The sequence below is a fragment of the Mesoplodon bidens genome, assembly GCF_964165515.1.
Source record: "Mesoplodon bidens genome assembly, chromosome: 4".
NCBI lineage: Eukaryota > Metazoa > Chordata > Mammalia > Artiodactyla > Ziphiidae > Mesoplodon > Mesoplodon bidens.
The window spans coordinates 60,509,590-60,526,789 of record NC_138160.1 but is presented as its reverse complement, the minus strand read 5'-3'; the positions used below and the strand labels follow the sequence as shown (position 1 = coordinate 60,526,789).

Genomic DNA, 17,200 nt, shown 5'->3' with positions numbered 1-17,200 from the left:
ATGAATGGCCGAAATCTCCTTCACATTTATAACTCTCATTGGGCCCGGAGATCCGTGAGAAGCCAGTGCTCTGGATCAATAAGACATGAATTTCTAAAAGAGAGTAAGTGGTTCAAAAACATATCCTGGGGAATCGCAGGATAAAACCCCAAGCAAGCTGGTTTGTGGAATTAATACTGGGGGTTAGGACAAGTGAGCAATTACCATTCCGGAATTATCTGGCCCTCTGCCATTCCTCTGAAAATGTGCCTGGCATTGGGTTATGGGCTCTGTAACTCCGAGGGGATAAGGAAAATACTTTCCTTTATCATTTAGGAATAGCATCATGCCCTCCCATGAGGTTGAAGCAGGGTCTAGGAAGCATCTTAGAAAGGGTTGGCCCAGACACCCTTCAGTGTGTGCTGTGTGCTTTCCCTCCAGAAGGAGCGTAAATGACTGTGAATGCAGCTCACCAGTTGTACAGCTCAGCTCAACACTGGTTCACACTTGATACTGGCAGCCTTTTCTCCCAATGAGCACAAACACTGCAAACACATTTCAGAGGAAAGCTGCATATCACACGGTGCTTATAATGATGTATCTCAAAAAGATCTGTATACCATGTAGGTAAAGAAAAGTCTAGCAATGCTGACCAAAACTATAGAGGCTTAAAACAAAGGAGGGGAGGTGGAGGGAAGAGAGGAAGGAAGGAATTTCTGCTCTCTGAAAGACAGGAGAACTTACATTCTCACTGGTATGCCCCATTGCCTCTGTGAAAAATGTCCCCCAAGTAACTTTGATGCAAGCTGATATGAAGGCTGATCCACTATTGACCTTAAGATGTTTCCTTTACCTAACCCAGATGCTATCATTTAGAACTAAAACTAGATCAATTTTTCTCTAGTCTCAGAGGTTAAAGACATTATGAGATTATTGAAATGAAGAAAGTTAAAGAAAGGAGAATCAGAGAATAAGAATTTGTAAGTCTCATTTTTCCGGTAAGCGGCCTGAGGTTACCTCTAAAAATGGTTCGCTATTCACTTGACCCAGAAAACCCCACAAAATCATGCAAGTCAAGAGGTTCAAATCTTCATGTTCACTTTAAGAACACTCGTGAAACTGCCCAGGCCATTAAGGGTATGCATATCTGAAAAGCCACCAAGTATCTGAGGGATGTTACTTTAAAGAAGCAATGTGTGCTGTTCCATCGTTACAGTGGTGGGGTTGGTAGGTGTGCGCAGGCCAAACACTGGGGCTGGACGTAGGGGTCAGTGGCCCAAAAAGAGTGCTGAATTTTTACTGCACATGCTCAAAAATGCAGAGAGTAATGCTGAACTTAAGGGCTTAGGTGTAGATTCTCTGGTCATTGAGCACATCCAGGTGAATAAAGCCCCCAAGATGCGGCACAGGACTTACAGAGCTTGTGGTCGGATCAACCCATATGTGAGCTTTCCCTGCCACGTTGAGATGATCCTTACTGAAAAAGAGCAGATTGTTACTAAACCAGAAGAGGAGGTTGCCCAGAAGAAAAAGATATCCCAGAAGAAACTGAAGAAACAAAACCTTATGGCCCGGGAATAAATGCCGCAAAAATATAAATGCAAATAAAAGTAAAAAAAAGAAAAAGAATTTGTAAGTCTCTCAGACTGTCAGGGGACAGAGGTCTAACAGGCAGGGCTAACCAAGCTCTCGTCTGCATGGATCCAGATAAAGTTGGGCCACAGCCGCGCTGTTGTGTACGTGCCATCTGTGGCTCCTCTGTAACTGTCGCATTAACTGTTTGCAGCAGAAATGGTCTGCAAAGCTGAAAACATTGAATATCTGGCCCTTTACAGAAAAAGTTCGCTTATCTTCGGTAGCTATTAAAGGAGCAGCGTGACTTACCAGGATACTGTGATCTTACTGAAGTATTTCTGAGGACTGTGTAACATCCTTCACTTTGAGTCCCTCTTTATCAAGCAACGTCCTGAATGTAATTGGGCTTCTGGAGTATGTTTCTCTATTAAAGAAAGAGGATGTGCAGACTTGCTACATGGATTTCCAAGCATCCTGGGCAGTTGCATTTCTCACTATAAACTACTAAACTGGGCTTCTGCCACAGTCTCTCATAAATTCACATGGTACGCCAGTTTTCAGGGGGTCCAGCATCCCTCTATATTAGGTCCAGACCTGAAGGGCTGGAAAACTGTGCTCTGGACCTGAGGTGACCCCTCGGAGTCCGAGCCCCACGCTCTGACCTCACACAGCAATCACACTCACATCCCTTAGCGTATCAGGGAAGAATTTGAGCCAGGAGTAGGTTTGGTATTTGTGAACTTCAATTTCTAGGCCTCTTACCTTTTACATTTTTTTTGGCTGTATTGAAGTAATTACATGAATACAATTTTAAAAATCAAATAGAAATACAGGATTAAAACAAAAATAGGGGCTTCCCTGGTGGCGTAGTGGTTGAGAGTCTGCCTGCCAATGCAGGGGACACGAGTTCGTGCCCCGGTCCGGGAAGATCCCACATGTCGCGGAGCGGCTGGACCCGTGAGCCATGGTCGCTAAGCATGCACGTCCGGAGCCTGTGCTCCGCAACGGGAGAGGCCACAACAGTGAGAGGCCCGCGTAGTGCAAAACAAAACAAAACAAAACAAAAATAATAGTCACCTCCCCAAGGTCCTCCTGATCTCCAATTCCCACTACCCAGAAGAACAGTTTTCAAATCTTCTCATTGTATTTTTTCATATTTGCCTTCATAATTCTAAATAACACTAAATCATGCTCTTTGCAGGACAGTCATATCAAGTAAATAATGGGTCCCCCCCCCCTTTTTTTAAACAATCCCTTGGAGTTGTCCTACTCTGTGACCTGCACTGACTGATCTCTCGGCTTCTGTACAACTGTAACCCTGCAGCTTCCGTTCAGCATTGTTTGGGGGCTTCCTACAGTCTCCTGTTTGAGTTTCCCATTTTCTAGACCCTGTATCTTTTCACTCTGAGTTGATGGAACACATGCTTCTGTTGTTTCATGAGAAAGAATGAATAGAAGATAAAATTTTTGTTGCCTTGCCTGTTTGAAAAAGTCTTCCTTATACTCTCACATGTGGCTGGTAGTTTGTCAGGGTATGAAATTCCAGGTGACAATCCTGTCCTCTCAGAAGCTGTAGGCATTTGCCCATTGTCCTCTAACTTCCTGTGTCTCTGTGCCATTCTAATTCCTGATCTTTTGTATGCTTTTGAGGGCTTCTCTTTCGCTCAGGTGTCCTGAAATTTTGTCACAATTTACATTGGTATGGATCTTTTTTTAATTCATTGAACTGGGAAGTTAGTGGTCCTTTTAAATCTAGAGGTCCATACGCCTCAGTTTGGGAAATTTTCTTTTCCTTTTTCATAATTTCCTGTCCTTTTTTTTTTTTGATTCTTTTTCTGGAGGTCCTCTTGATTGAAAATTTGGGCTCTCTTGATCAATCTTGTAACAGTTTTGTCGCATATTTTCTATCTCCTTGTCATTTTGTTCAGCTGTCTGAAACATTTCCTCTATTGTATTTTTGATATAATACTTGTCACCTTCTAGTGACATTCTTATTTCTGCTAGCATGTTTTTAATTCTAAAAACCTTATTCTTGGGCTTTCCTGGTTGCATAGTGGTTAAGAATCCACCTGCCAATGCAGGGGACACGGGTTTGAGCCCTGGTCTGGGAAGATCCCACGTGCAGCAGAGCAACTAAGCCCATGCACCACAACTACTGAGTCTGCGCTCTAGAGCCTGCAAGCCACAACTACTAAGCCCATGTGCCACAATTACTGAAGCCTGCGTGCCTAGAGCCCATGCAACGAAGAGCAGCCTCTGCTCACCACAACTAGAGAAAGCCTGAGCACAGCATCGAAGACCCAATGCAGCCAAAAATAAATAAATTAATTAAAAAATAAAATAAATCAACTCCTTTTAAAAATAAAAACCTCATTCTCTGAATTAAAAAAAAAATTATGGCATTCTGTGGTTTCAGCAATGGAGTATCTGCTCAGATCCCTTTGATGGTTTTTTTTTAATATAAATTTATTTATTTATTTTTGTCTGTGTTGGATCTTCGTTTCTGTGCAAGGGGTTTCTCTAGTTGCAGCGAGTGGGGGCCACTCTTCATCGCAGTGCACGGGCCTCTCTTGTTGCGGAGCACAGGCTCCAGACGCGCAGGCTCAGTAGTTGTGGCTCACAGGCACCAGTTGCTCTGCGGCATGTGGGATCTTCCCATACCAGGGCTCAAACCCGTGTCCCCTGCACTGGCAGGCAGATTCTCAACCACTGCACCACCAGGGAAGCCCCTTTTGACGGTTTTAATTATAAATTTTTTAATGTTTTCTTCTGTTCCCTGCATTGTGTGCTTTCTTTGGTTCCTTTTCTCCTTTTTGTTTTAGTCTCTGTTTCATAGTGGAGGTTCCCTCAATCTGGTAATCCATTGCTGGAAACTCAAACTTAAGAGTGAGGCAACTACTTGTTCTTATCTTTTGATAATAAAGGAAGATGATCCAGAAGTACCTTCCCACCAAAACAATTAGAAAACTGGGGAAAAAAATAGGAAAAAACTACTTCCAGACATTGGACGACAGGCAGCACAAAACTGTGATCCCTGTGGAAAGGGGAACAAGTGGGGTAAGCCTCACTACCATCTTGGTTTTCTGCCTGGAGACAATGCCCAGACTGTGGGACAGGAAGGAGAAACCTAAACAGAGACTGGAGTCTGGAGAGGTCAAGGTGGCTAAAATTTTCAGGGCAGGGTACTTAAAAGGCAGGAATTACATGGACATCCAGAAATCTGCATAGGGTCTCTCTTGATAGGCTGAGCACCAATCTGCTTATGCATATGGTGAAATTCCACTGGACAACAACAGGAAAGGATAATTGAGCTATGAGATAAATCTCAGATCTCACAGGGTTGAAATCCTTTCAAGTACCCACCAGAGTGGAGAGGTCTCATTGAATACCTACCTGGAGCATTCAGTAGAGATCCCAAAAGGACCTTGACTTAAAAGTGGGGCTAAATTGGCTCTAGTATAATGGTTATTCTAGAACTCCCTTAAAAGAGTGAAAAAACAAATTTCAAAGGGATCAAACTAATCCACAAGTAACTTAAACTGCCTACCAGAAAAAGTTCAACATGCTTTGAAAGAAAATAAAACCAGCACTTGGTAACATAAAATTCACAATGTTTGGCACCCTGTCAAAAATGACTAGTCATATGAAGGAGCAGGAAAATGGGGCCCTTAACTAGAAGAAAAATCAGTTATTAAAAACAGACTAAGAAGTGATAGAGGTGATGGAATGAGTAGCAAGTACATTAAAACAGCTGTTATAAATACGTTCCATATGCTCAAGGATATAACAGAAAATCTGGACCCGATGGGAAGAGAAATGAAAGATATATAAAGATCAATGGGAGTTTTTTAGAGATGAAAAATATCTGAATAAAAAATATACTGGTTGGGCTTCCCTGGTGGCGCAGTGGTTGAGAGTCCACCTGCCGATGCAGGGGACACGGGTTCGTGCCCCGGTCTGGGAAGATCCCACATGCCGCGGAGCGGCTAGGCCCGTGAGCCATGGCTGCTGAGCCTGCGCGTCCGGAGCCTGTGCTCTGCAGGGGGAGAGGCCACAACAGTGAGAGGCCCGCATACCGCAAAAAAAAAAAAAAAAAAAAAATATATATATATATATATATATACTGGTTGGGATTAACTGATTAAATACTGCAGAAGAAAAGATCAGTGAACTTGAGGATGTAGCAATAGAAACTACCCAAACTGAAACACAGAGTGGAAAAAAAAAAAAAGAAAACATTGAACAGAGCCTCAGTGAACCATGGGACAATATCAAGCTAACATACATGCAATGGGGAAAGGGGTTACAAGAGAAATATTTGAGGAAAGAATAGTCAAAAAAGTTTCATATTTGATTAAAACTATAAACACACTGATCCAAGAATCTCAATGAAATCTAAGTAAAAGAAACAAAGAAAATCATAATTAAATTGCCAAAAATCAATAAAAAAGAGAATCTTCAAAGCAGCCAGAGGAAAAAAAGCAAACTGTACACACAGAACAAAGATAAAATTTAAAGCAGACTTCTCATTAGAAACTGCACAAACCACACTGAAAGAAAGAAAAGTTCAACCTAGAATTTTACATCTATCAGAAATACCTTTTTAAAATAAAGGCTTTTCAGAGCTTCGCTGGTGGTGCAGTGGTTGAGAGTCCGCTGCCGATGCAGGGGACACGGGTTCATGCCCCGGTCTGGGAGGATCCCACATGCCACGGAGCGGCTGGGCCCGTGAGCCATGGCTGCTGGGCCTGTGCGTCCTGAGCCTGTGCTCTGCAACAGGAAAGGTCACAACAGTGAGAGGCCTGCATACTGAAAAAAAATAAATAAAAAAAAATAAAGGCTTTTCAAACAACCAAAAGCTGAGAGAATTCATTGCCAGCAGACCTGCAATACAAAAGAATGTTAAAAGAAAATCTTCAAGTAGAAGTAAATTGACACCAAATGAAAATTTGGATTTACACAAAAGAATGAAGAATGCTGGAAACTGTAAATACACAGATAATTATAGAAGACATGGTTTCCTTATTTAAAATTTTTCTTTAAAGGATAATTATTTAAATTTCTAAAAATTGAAACATATTGTGGGGTTTAAAACATCATTAAAGTAGAATCTATGACAGTAGCATGAAGAATCGGTGGTTTTCTGGAGAATGGAAGTGTTCTAAGTTTCTTAAAATATACTTTTATTTGAATGGAGGCTGTGATAGGTTAAAGACATAAACTGTAAACCCTAGGGCAAATATTTACAAATTAAAAACAACAAAGAGGTATATCTATTAAACCAATGGTGGAGATTAAATGGAATCATAGAACATACTAAATTAATTTAAAAGGAGACAGGAAAGGAGGGAAAGGGGAACAAATAACAATGTAGAAAACAAATGACAAGGGACTACCCTGGAGGTCCAGTGGTTAAGACTTTGCCTTGCAATGCAGGGAGTGTGGGTTCAATCCCTGGTCAGGAGCTAAGATCCCACATGCCTGGTGGCCAAAAAACCAAAACATAAAAACAGAAGCATTATTGTAACAAATTCAATAAAGACTTTAAAAATGGTCCATATCAAAAAATCTTTAAAAAAAAGAAAACAAATAACAAGATAATAGATTTAAACTGAATCATAATAATAATCAAATTACATGAAAATTAGCGAAACACTCCAATTAAATGTAGACATTATCACACTTGATTGTGGGGGGAGGAAGAAAAATCCATGTCATATAGCTTTTTTTTTTTAATGCTGTCTTGACCCATCTTGAGACCCTGGCTAGAGGCCAGTCACTTCCCCTTCTTGAGCAGCTGATAAAATGCACACCCCAATCACTTCCTTTTTAGGGGCTTTCACACTCCTGGCCACCATACACCAGCCCTAATTGACCATCAGCCAGACACCAGACAACTTGGGACAGCTCCTGTGCCCCAGAGCCCTTGAAATTATTTCAAGTAGCCAATCCACTGGGAACCTGAAAACCCTAGCTAACCCCATGCAACTTACCATATGTAAACTGTCTTCTACAGCTCCAGCTTGCTGTTACCCCTGGTGCAGATCCCTGTGTGGCACTGACTGGCAGCCTACTCTCCTTTGGACCTGTAAGTAACAGAGTTCTGCCTTTCAGCTATCTGAGTGTCACTGTGTTGTATCATGCTATCAAAAGAATCTTTTTTTTTTTAACCACTGTTTATATTTTATTGTGCATATTTCCCATGAATATAAATATTCTTTCTTTTTTTTATTTTTGAAAGAAATATTTTTAATTTACAAAGACAAACAATAATACATTATGAAAACTCCATCTAGAATTAGATTGGCTAATTGTTAATATTTACAGGCATTAGAAAAAAGAAAGAAGGAAGGTAGGAAGAAAGGATGGTAGGAAGGAAGGGATAAATTGAATAATTCAGAAAATTAAGAAAATCAGTTTTGTCCTCTTTAGGAATACCTAGTGCCAGATTTTGTTGATAATGCTGATTACGATGATTACTAACCTAATAAACAGATAACAATCATGCATTCCATTGGTGTTAGTAGAAAAATATGAACATTACAGTGAATTAAATCAAAAGAAAAAAACTAAATATTTTAGAGTCTCACAAACCAAAAAAACCTCACTGATGATAAACAAACTTGGACTAAAGTAACAATCACACCGAGAAGATCCAGTGGGGAAGACAGGGGAGCAGCCTCTCTCTAGCTGTGATGCTCGCTAGTCTTAGGCACAAAATAATTGTTACTGAAACAGAACAGTTATAGAGGGAGCCACTGTTTTCAAATATAATATTAACTACCGTAAAATCTGAATGGCTGTAGAAAACATCTAGAAAGATTTATCACCAAAAAAATTTATGTCTATCAAGCTCCTTATAACATACCCGTGGCCATCACACACTGGCTGAAAGCATCAGGATGTTCTACTAGGCATCCCTTCTCTCTGTCTGTTTCTTCTTGCCTTTCAAAAGAGGCCAAGGTCAGTCGGTGGGGAAGCTAGGAGTGGATAAGACACCCAGGGAAGCAGTTGTTGAGAGTCCTATATTTCTGCTGTAGTTTGAGGGTGATTGGTCAAGAAAGTTTAATGGCACAGAAGGCATTGGCTTTGCAAATGGTCCCAAGCTTTTCTATAGAACAAGAACAATGGAGAGACAGTGGAGAAACTGGAAGGATTTAAAAACATACGTAGACTGGAATAGTCTTAGCAGAAAAGGATGCCTAAGCGATTTGGTACCAGATTAGAAAGGACCTGGAAGAACTTCCAGGGAGGTTGGGCATGAAAGTCCATCTCCATCTTGAGTATGTAGCTATGGATGCTACATTGAGCGAGCATGACAAGAACTTCCTAGGGGAACTCAGCTGATGGTTAAGAATGCCAAACTGGGGGAAATGTGGAGCTAAAGGGTCAATACCTAGTACGGAAAACCCAGAGGGATGGGCAAGAAAGGTGAGAAAATGCTAAGACACGTCTGCAATAAGCTGGAGGTTGAAGGCTGGATGTTCAGGAGCCCATTCCAGAGGGGAAAGAGGAAATATCATATAATATCGCTTATATGTGGAATCTAGAAAAATGATACAGATGAACTTATTTGCAAGGCAGAAATAGAGACACAGATGTAGAGAATGGACGTATGAATACCAGGAGGGAAGTGGGGTGGTGGGATGAATTGGGAGATTGAAACTGACATATATACACTACTATGTATAAAATAGATAACTGACGAGAACCTACTCTATGGCACAGGGCACTCTATTCAATGCTCTGTAGTGACCTAAATGGGAAGGAAATCCAAAAAAGAGGGGATATATGTATAGGTATAGCTGATTCATTTTGCTGTACAGCAGAAACTAACACAACATTGTAAAGCAACTATACTCCAATAAAAATTAATCAAAACAAAACAAAAACAAAAAACAAACTAACAAACAAACAAAAACAGGATGCGAGGGCAGGAAAAATCTAGGGAATCACAGGAGATCAAATAGAGCAGAAGACTGGACCGGGTTTCCTGGAAGACAGCTGTTGTTTGGGCAAGGCTAAAGGCTCAACCACAGTTTGAAGCACCAACTTGGCGAATTACCTTTCTCTACCCTTCTTCATCTTTTTTTTTTTTTCCCATTTAAAAAAATATCTTTATTGGAGTATAATTGCTTTACTATATTGTGTCAGTCATCCCATTTTATTTTATTTTATTTTATTTTATTTTTTTACTTTTTGCTTTATAACAAATTTAATCAGTTATACATATACATATGTTCCCATATCCCCTCCCTTTTGCGTCTCCCTCCCACCCTCCCTATCCCACCCCTCCAGGCGGTCACAAAGCACCGAGCTGATCTCCCTGTGCTGTGCAGCTGCTTCCCACTAGCTATCTACCTTACGTTTGGTAGTGTATATATGTCCATGCCGCTCTTTCACTTTCTCACAGCTTACCCTTCCCCCTCCCCATATCCTCAAGTCCATTCTCTAGTAGGTCTGTGTCTTTATTCCTGTCTTACCCCTATGTTCTTCATGACATTTTTTTTTCTTAAATTCCATATATATGTGTCAGCATACAGTATTTGTCTTTCTCTTTCTGACTTACTTCACTCTGTATGACAGACTCTAGGTCCATCCACCTCATTACAAATAGCTCAATTTCATTTCTTTTTATGGCTGAGTAATATTCCATTCTATATATGTGCCACATCTTCTTTACCCATTCATCTGATGATGGACACTTAGGTTGTTTCCATCTGCGGGCTATTGTAAATAGGGCTGCTATGAACATTTTGGTACATGTCTCTTTTTGAATTATGGTTCTCTCAGGGTATATGCCCAGTAGTGGGATTGCTGGGTCATATGGTAGTTCTATTTGTAGTTTTTTAAGGAACCTCCATACCGTTCTCCATAGTGGCTGTACCAATTCACATTCCCACCAGCAGTGCAAGAGTGTTCCCTTTTTTCCACACCCTCTCCAGCATTTATTGTTTGTAGATTTTTTGATGATGACCATTCTGACTGGTGTGAGATGATATCTCATTGTAGTTTTGATTTGCATTTCACTAATAAGCAAAGATGTTGAGCATCCTTTCATGTGTTTGTTGGCAGTCTGTATATCTTCTGTGGAGAAATGTCTATTTAGGTCTTCTGCCCATTTTTGGATTGGGTTGTCTGTTTTTTTGCTATTGAGCTGCATGAGCTGCTTATAAATTTTGGAGATTAATCCTTTGTCAGTTGCTTCATTTACAAATATTTTCTCCCATTCTGAGGGTTGTCTTTTGGTCTTGTTTATGGTTTCCTTTGCTGTGCAAAAGCTTTTAAGTTTCATTAGGTCCCATGTGTTTAGTTTTGTCTTTATTTCCATTTCTCTAGGAGGTGGGTCAAAAAGGATCTTGCTGTGATTTATGTCATAGAGTGTTCTGCCTATGTTTTCCTCTAAGAGTTTGATAGTGTCTGGCCTTACATTTAGGTCTTTAATCCATTTTGAGCTTATTTTTGTGTATGGTGTTAGGGAGTGATGTAATCTCATACTTTTACATGTCCCTATCCAGTTTTCCCAGCACCACTTATTGAAGAGACTGTCCTTTCTCCACTGTACATTCCTGCCTCCTTTATCAAAGATAAGGTGACCATATGTCCGTGGGTTTATCTCTGGGCTTTCTATCCTGTTCCATTGATCTATCTTTCTGTTTTTGTGCCAGTACCATACTGTCTTGATTACTGTAGCTTGGTAGTATAGTCCGAAGTCAGGGAGCCTGATTCCTCCAGCTCCATTTTTCGTTCTCAAGATTGCTTTGGCTATTCGGGGTCTTTTGTGTTTCCATACAAATTGTGAAATTTTTTGCTCTAGTTCTGTGAAAAATGCCAGTGGTAGTTTGATAGGGATTGCATTGAATCTGTAGATTGCTTTGGGTAGTAGAGTCATTTTCACAATGTTGATTCTTCCAATCCAAGAACATGGTACATCTCTCCATCTATTTGTATCATCTTTAATTTCTTTCATCAGTGTCTTATAATTTTCTGCATACAGGTCTTTTGTCTCCTTAGGTAGGTTTATTCCTAGATATTTTATTCTTTTTGTTGCAATGGTAAATGGGAGTGTTTTCTTGATTTCACTTTCAGATTTTTCATCATTAGTATATAGGAATGCCAGAGATTTCTGTGCATTAATTTTGTATCCTGCAACTTTACCAAATTCATTGATTAGCTCTAGTAGTTTTCTGGTAGCATCTTTAGGATTCTCTATGTATAGTATCATGTCATCTGCAAACAGTGACAGCTTTACTTCTTCTTTTCCGATTTGGATTCCTTTTATTTCCTTTTCTTCTCTGATTGCTGTGGCTAAAACTTCCAAAACTATGTTGAATAAGAGTGGTGAGAGTGGGCAACCTTGTCTTGTTCCTGATCTTAGTGGAAATGCTTTCAGTTTTTTACCATTGAGGACGATGCTGGCTGTGGGTTTGTCATAGATGGCCTTTATGATGTTGAGGAAAGTTCCCTCTATGCCTACTTTCTGCAGGGTTTTTATCATAAATGGGTGTTGAATTTTGTCGAAAGCTTTCTCTGCATCTATTGAGATGATCATATGGTTTTTCTCCTTCAATTTGTTAATATGGTGTATCACGTTGATTGATTTGCATATATTGAAGAATCCTTGCATTCCTGGAATAAACCCCACTTAATCATGGTGTATGATCCTTTTAATGTGCTGCTGGATTCTGTTTGCTAGTATTTTGTTGAGGATTTTTGCATCTATGTTCATCAGTGATATTGGCCTGTAGTTTTCTTTCTTTGTGACATCCTTGTCTGGTTTTGGTATCAAGGTGATGGTGGCCTCGTAGAATGAGTTTGGGAGTGCTCCTCCCTCTGCTATATTTTGGAAGAGTTTGAGAAGGATAGGTGTTAGCTCTTCTCTAAATGCTTGATAGAATTCACCTGTGAAGCCATCTGGTCCTGGGCTTTTGTTTGTTGGAAGATTTTTTATCACAGTTTCAATTTCAGTGCTTGTGATTGGTCTGTTCATATTTTCTATTTCTTCCTGATTCAGTCTTGGCATGTTCTGCATTTCTAAGAATTTGTCCATTTCTTCCAGTTTGTCCATTTTATTGGCATAGAGTTGCTTGTAGTAATCTCTCACGATCTTTTGTATTTCTGCAGTGTCTGTTGTTACTTCTCCTTTTTCATTTCTAATTCTATTGATTTGAGTCTTCTCCCTTTTTTTCTTGATGAGTCTGGCTAATGGTTTATCAATTTTGTTTATCTTCTCAAAGAACCAGCTTTTAGTTTTATTGATCTTTGCTATCGTTTCCTTCATTTCTTTTTCATTTATTTCTGATCTGATTTTTATGATTTCTTTCCTTCTGCTAACTTTGGGATGTTTTTGTTCTTCTTTCTCTAATTGCTTTAGGTGCAAGGTTAGGTGTTTATTCGAGATATTTCCTGTTTCTTAAGGTGGGATTGTATTGCTATAAACTTCCCCCTTAGAACTGCTTTTGCTGCGTCCCATAGGGTTTGGGTCATCGTGTCTCCATTGTCATTTGTTTCTAGGTATTTTTTAATTTCCCCTTTGATTTCTTCAGTGATCACTTTGTTATTAAGTAGTGTATTGTTTAGCCTCCATGTGTTTGTATTTTTTACAGCTCTTTTCCTGTAATTGATATCTAGTCTCATAGCATTGTGGTCAGAAAAGATACTTGATACAATTTCAATTTTCTTAAATTTAGCAAGGCTTGATTTGTGACCCAAGATATGATCTATCCTGGAGAATGTTCCATGAGCACTTGAGAAAAATGTGTGTTCTGTTGTTTTTGGATGGAATGTCCTATAAATATCAATTAAGTCCATCTTGTTTAATGTATCATTTAAAGCTTGTGTTTCCTTATTTATTTTCATTTTGGATGATCTGTCCATTGGTGAAAGTGGGGTGTTAAAGTCCCCTACTATGATTGTGTTACTGTCGATTTCTCCTTTTATGGCTGTTAGTATTTGCCTTATGTATTGAGGTGCTCCTATGTTGGGTGCATAAATATTTACAATTGTTATATCTTCTTCTTGGATCGATCCCTTGATCATTATGTAGTGTCCTTCTTTGTCTCTTCTAGTAGTCTTTATTTTAAAGTCTATTTTGTCTGATATGAGAATTGCTACTCCAGCTTTCTTTTGGTTTCCATTTGCATGGAATATCTTTTTCCATCCCCTTAACTTTCAGTCTGTATGTGTCTCTAGGTCTGAAGTGGGTCTCTTGTAGACAGCATATATATGGGTCTTGTTGTTGTATCCATTCAGCCAATCTGTGTCTTTTGGTGGGAGCATTTAGTCCATTTACATTTAAGGTAATTATCGATATGTATGTTCCTATTCCCATTTTCTTAATTGTTTTGGGTTCGTTATTGTAGGTCTTTTCCTTCTGTTGTGTTTCTTGCCTAGAGAAGTTCCTTTAGCATTTGTTGTAAAGCTGGTTTGGTGGTGCTGAACTCTCTCAGCTTTTGCTTGTCTGTAAACGTTTTAATTTCTCCATCAAATCTGAATGAGATCCTTGCTGGGTAGAGTAATCTTGGTTGCAGGTTTTTCTCCTTCATCACTTTAATTATGTCCTGCCACTCCCTTCTGGCTTGTAGAGTTTCTGCTGAGAGATCAGCTGTTATCCTGATGGGGATTCCCTTGTGTGTGATTTGTTGTTTTTGCCTTGCTGCTTTTAATATGATTTCTTTGTGTTTAATTTTTGACAGTTTGATTAATATGTGTCTTGGTGTATTTCTCCTTGGATTTATTCTGAATGGGACTCTCTGTGCCTCCTGAACTTGATTAACTATTTCCTTTCCCATATTAGGGAAGTTTTCAACTATAATCTCTTCAAATATTTTCTCAGTCCCTTTCTTTCTCTCTTCTTCTTCTGGAACCCCTATAATTCGAATGTTGGTGCATTTAATGTTGTCCCAGAGGTCTCTGAGACTGTCCTCTGTTCTTTTCATTCTTTTTTCTTTATTTTGCTCTGCAGCAGTTATTTCCACTATTTTATCTTCCACCTCACTTATCCGTTCTTCTGCCTCAGTTATTCTGCTATTGATCCCATCTAGAGTATTTTTTATTTCATTTATTGTGTTTTTAATCAATGCTTGATTCATCTTTAGTTCTTCTATGTCCTTGTTAACTGTTTCTTGCATTTTGTCTTTTCTATTTCCAAGATTTTGGATCTGGGAAATAGAATCTTGGATCATCTTTACCATCATTATTCTGAATTCTTTTTCAGGTAGACTGCCTATTACCTCTTCATTTGTTAGGTCTGGTGGGTTTTTATCTTTCTCCTTCTCCTGCTGTGTGTTTTTCTGTCTTCTCATTTTGCTTATGTTACTGTGTTTGGGGTCTCCTTTTTGCAGGCTGCAGGTTCGTAGTTCCTGTTGTTTTTGGTGTCTGTCCCCAGTGGCTAAGGTTGGTTTAGTGGGTTGTGTAGGCTTCCTGGTGGAGGGGACTAGTGCCTGTGTTCTGGTGGGTGAGGCTGGATCTTGTCTTTCTGGTGGGCAGGTCCACGTCTGGTGGTGTGTTTTGGGGTGTCTGCGGACTTTTTATGATTTTAGGCAGCCTCTCTGTTAATGGGTGGCGTTGTGTTCCTGTCTTACTAGTTGTTTGGCATAGGGTGTCCAGCACTGTAGCTTGCTGGTCGTTGAGTGAAGCTGGGTGCTGGTGTTGAGATGGAGATCTCTGGAAGATTTTCGCCGTTTGATATTATGTGGAGCTGGGAGGTCTCTTGTGGACCAGTGTCCTGAAGTTGGCTCTCCCACCTCAGAGGCACAGCACTGACTCCTGGCTCCTCAATTTGGGATGATTTGTTGTCCATTCATGTATTCCACAGATGCAGGGTACATCAAGTTGATTGTGGAGCTTTAATCCGCTGCTTCTGAGGCTGCTGGGAGAGGTTTCCCTTTCTCTTCTTTGTTCTCACAGCTCCTGGGTCTCAGCTTTGGATTTGGCCCCGCCTCTGCGTGTAGGTCCCCGGAGGGCGTCTGTTCTTCGCTCAGACAGGACAGGGTTAAAGGAGCAGCCTCTTCGGGGACTCTGGCTCACTCAGGCCGGGCGGGAGGGAGGGGCACGGAGTGCGGGGCGAGCCTGCAGCGGCAGAGGTCGTCGTGACGTTGCACCAGCCCGAGGCGCGCCGTGCGTCCTCCCAGGGAAGCCGCCCCTGGATCCCGGGACCCCGGCAGTGGCGGGCTGCACAGGCTCCCGGAAGGGCGGTGTGGACAGTGACCTGCGCTCGCACACAGGCTTCTTGGCGGCGGCAGCAGCAGCCCCAGCGTCCCACGCCCGTCACTGGGCTCCGCGCTTTCAGTCGTGACTCGCGCCCGTCTGTGGAGCCCCTTTAAGCAGCGCTCTTAATCCCCTCTCCTCACGCACCTGGAAACCAAGAGGGAAGAAAAAGTCTCTTGCCTCTTCGGCAGCTCCAGAGTTTTCCCGGACTCCCTGCCGGCTAGCTGTGGCTCATTAGCCCCCTTCAGGCTGAGTTCTCGCCGCCAGCCCCAGTCCTCTCCCTGCGCTCTGCCCGAAGCCCGAGCCTCAGCTTCCAGCGCCGCCAGGGCGAGCAGACAAGCCTCTCGGGCTGGTGAGTGCCGCTCGGCACCGATCCTCTGTGCGGGAATCTCTCCGCTTTGCCCTACCCAGGTATGTGGGGAGTTTCTTGCCTTTTGGGAGGTCTGGGGTCTTCTGCCAGCATTCAGTAGGTGTTCTTGAAAAGAATCTTTAAATCTTATAAAACAACCCATCTATATTGCTGTCTATAAGAAACCTACTTACAGTATAAAAACAAATAGGTTAAAAGTAAAATCATGGGTGGGCTTCCCTGGTGGCGCAGTGGTTACGAATCTGCCTGCCAGTGCAGAGGACACAGGTTTGATCCCTGGTCTGGGAAGATCCCACATGCCACGGAGCAACTAAGCCTGTGCACCACAACTACTGAGACTGTGCTCTGGAGTCCATGAGCCACAACTACTGAGCCTGCGTGCCAAAACTACTGAAGCCTGCGTGCCTAGAGCCCATGTTCCGCAACAAGAGAAGTCACTGCAATGAGAAGCCTGCACACCACAACAAAGAGTAGCCCCTGCTCACCGCAACTAGAGAAAGCCCACACGCAGCAACGAAGACCCAACAGAGCCAAAATTAATTAATTAATTAATTAATTTTAAAAAGTAAAATCATGGGCAAAGGTAGGCCATGCAATTACTAATCATAAGAAAGCTGGTGGGGGCGCTGTATTGGAGTATATTCAGATAAAATAATATCCTTTGAACAAAGAATATTAGGGACAAAAAGATATATTTCATAATGATAAAGGCAACAGTTTGTCAAGAAGACATAACAATTCCAAGCATGTAGGCACACAATAACATAGCTTCAAAATACATGAAACAATAACTTTTGGAACTTCAAGGAGAAGTAGACAAAGTTAAACTTTTTGTTGAAGATTTTAATACTTTCTCAATAATGAATAGTTGAAGTTGACAGAAAATGAGTCAGCGTATAAACAATTTTATAATACTCTCAACTGATTTGACCTAATTGATGTTTATGGAATATTCCACCCGACAACAGAGTACACATTCTTTTCAAATGAACATAGAACATTCACCAAAGTAGAACATATTGTGGGCCATAAGACAAGTCTCAATGGATTCAAAAGGATCAAAATGCC

The 17,200-nt window shown here is 41.0% G+C and overlaps 1 pseudogene across 1 annotated transcript; it reads left to right on the top strand.

Annotated features, from left to right (window-relative positions):
• The first annotated feature begins 1,004 nt into the window (after positions 1-1,004).
• On the top strand, positions 1,005-1,576 carry LOC308616748 (large ribosomal subunit protein uL22-like; annotated as a pseudogene). Its single transcript has one exon. The product of its transcript is annotated as a large ribosomal subunit protein uL22-like (transcript).
• The last annotated feature ends 15,624 nt before the right edge of the window (positions 1,577-17,200 follow it).